General features: G+C 37.7%; 1 pseudogene; it reads right to left on the bottom strand.

The window, feature by feature from the left end:
* Nucleotides 1-1,767: 1,767 nt before the first annotated feature.
* Nucleotides 1,768-2,508, bottom strand: LOC104678411 (annotated as a pseudogene).
* Between the last annotated feature and the right edge of the window lie 613 nt (nt 2,509-3,121).

Below are 3,121 nucleotides of genomic sequence, written 5' to 3'. Positions count from 1 at the left end.
TAGAGAATCTGAACTAAGAATCGCAGTACTGAGAGTCAGCAAAAGCTAAAAAGATACTGACGTGTCAGGAACTAGGGTGGCCATTTGGGTGTAATCATGCTGATGAGGAAGCAGAAAGAACCAGACTTCAGACAGAAGAAAACAAAGTAACAAACATTCAGAAACAATCAGAAACATGAGGCCATGTGACAAGTAAAAGCAAAAACAAGAACAAGAACATAAGAGAGAACAAATACTCCCTAATTGTTGACAACTTTCCATTTTTTTATGAAGTACATATACAATTTCTGACCCTAAATCCTTTTTAATACCTCAGAGTCTGTTTAATAAACCCACCTTGGTTTAAGCTAGATTGATTGGACTTTTCTGTCTTAACAATCAAAAAAAAAAAAAAAAATCCCTGACTATGATCTTTCTTACTCTTATCTTCTTCATATTTTCTTTTCTTTTCTTCCGTGGATTTCCCTACCCCAAAAGATAATGCCATCTGGATATTTTCTCTTAATCTCTGAATCATGCCCAGAAATTGTATGGCATATAATCAATAAATATTGATAGACTTTTATAGCATCAGAACACAAATAATAGGATCAATTGCATAAAGCAATATACAAGCTTTCATTTTTTCGGTGCTAAATTTGAGGCACTACACCAGGGACTTTACAATCATTGTCTCATTTCTTATAGCAGTCATCCAAAGTGAGAGCTATTTGTCCCTTTTGTAGAGGAGAAAATAGTAGTCTGAGAACTTTACGGAATAATACTGCCTAAACACACATGGCTAACAAGCTGAAGACTCAGGGTTGTAACCCCAGTTTATCTGCTTCACAAATAAACTCTCTAGTATATGAAGTCCATATATTTCAATATCAAGTCCATATATTTCAATATAATTCATTGTATAATACAATATAAATTCTCTTAGAGAAGCCGAGTCTCCTAGTGTATCTCTCTCTCTCTCTCTCTGTCTCTCTCTCTCACACACACACACACACAAATGTGCAAGAAATGGCAAAAATGAGAAGGCTTCATCCTTCACAAGTGCCACTGGAGCCAAAGAGGCAATGTGGCAACACAACAAGAAGAATTACGGAATGAATGAGTTCTGTGCAGTAAAAGAGATAATGGACATCTCTCAGCTCTTACGTCTATGCTAAAACAGAGTATGAAACTTTCTCCCACATCATTAACATGTCAGAGAACTTGCAGAACAAGAGGCTGGGCAAGAAGAAATGCACCTCAGCCATCGCTGGGGAGAGGACAACAGTAACAGGGATTTTACAGAGCCTGTCTACTCTGAAAGCTCCATAAGAGCAGGAACCCTGTACTTCAGCACCTGGCACATTACCTGGCACCTATGAGGAGTTCAGTAAGTACTGGTGAATGAGTAAACTCTAACTCTCTAAGTTTCAGCAACTGCACAAATTCTGACAATCCTAAATGGGAAGAAAACTGCAAACATACAATTGATGCTGACTACAATTGAAAGGATGGAATCTAAGCAAGTTCTGATGGAAATATTGATAATTCTCTGTGGGTGGGAAGGAGGTGGAGATATTCCTGACAATGCAAAGTAACCACTCAGACACAAACAAGAATGGAAGGTGAATTCGCACAGAACATAGAGGAGAGTCAGCAAATGCCAAATAATCAGGGGAATACATTTAAAAAGGAAAAAGAAAAAAATCATACACTTCTTTTTTTTAATCTGAGAGCATGTACTGTTTATTAACTGACCAGATTAGAAAGATAATCATGGAAGACACCTTAGTTCATTCTAATAAGCCTGTTGATCTGGTCCTCCCTGCTGCTAGTATCTCCTCCTTTTACAAAATGGATGGTCTTTTTCTTCGTTCCACATTGTGGAGAGGATAATCTGAAGGGCCACACTAAGTTATTTGCTTCTTTGAAGCATTTTCCAATAGTACAGATCTCATGAATCAGATCCACCATGCAAATGATGCCATATTTACCAAGAGATCCAGCAATCAAAGTGTTATCTGTCAAAGCAATTTACTTCTTATTGATTTTGTCATAATCGCGCTTGTAGATTAGTTCATTTACTGACTTTGGATTTGGGTACCCCCATGCAATATATGACTCTACAATCCTCAGCAGGCTAACTGAAGCTTTGTTGATCTTCACAAAGATTTCACTGAAGATTTGATGAAGGCGAAGAAGCTGCAACACCTTTCGGACCTTTGGGCTCACACCATTGATATCTCTGACCCTGAAGACAAATGCCAGTTTGGGTTCTGCAGGTACACAGAAGCTGCCAGATGTTCTTGCCATCTGAGCCATTCAAATTTCAATTCTGTACATCTGCCTGTATTCCTTGTGATAATGCTTCGCTTTTTCATAGATAAGCTACCTCCTTGCCTTTCAAAGCATGTTTTGGGCAAACTTCTTTCTCAGGTGCTTGATCTTCAGCTCTGCAAAATTCCTACACTTTTTCTTAAAGGTTTCTGGCACAGCAAGAACCTTATTCTTCTCCTCAACACCTTCCATGGTTCCAGCAGGAACAGAGGCAAAAATCAATACATTTCACTTAGTGACACCTCCGTAAGGATTTTGCCAGTATTCTAGTAGGAAGAGTTGGAAGTTAATCCTGTGAATACATAGAATATCACATAATAATGATGATAATAATATTACTGTAAGTAAATTTTATTGAGGACTTATCAAAATATTTCGTAAATTCATTCATTCAGACTTTGAATCCAGAAAATAACCCTATTGGGTGGCTACTATTATTATTCCCATTTTTTGCAGATAAAGAAACAGAAATTCAAAGAGGCAAAGCAATTTCCTTAAGGTGAAAAGATTAGTAAGTGATAAAATCAAGTTTGTAGTTCAAGCTCCAGGACTTCAGGTTCCATGTTCACAATCACTGTACTACACCACTCTTACTCTATATAAACTGTACATAATCTGTTCTTCAATGTAGTTTCATCTGTTTTTAATCCGTTATATTTTTCTTATAAAGATCTGAGTTTAAAATAATGAATCTCGGGGGGCGGAGCAAGATGGCCGAATAGGAACAGTTCCAGTCTCCAACTCCCAGCGCGAGCGACACAGAAGACCGGTGATTTCTGCATTTTCAACTGAGGTACTGGGGTCA

Source organism: Rhinopithecus roxellana, chromosome 10 (genome assembly GCF_007565055.1).
Source record: "Rhinopithecus roxellana isolate Shanxi Qingling chromosome 10, ASM756505v1, whole genome shotgun sequence".
Lineage (NCBI taxonomy): Eukaryota > Metazoa > Chordata > Mammalia > Primates > Cercopithecidae > Rhinopithecus > Rhinopithecus roxellana.
Note: the sequence above shows the minus strand (reverse complement) of the source record. Positions and strands in the feature narration are given on the sequence as shown.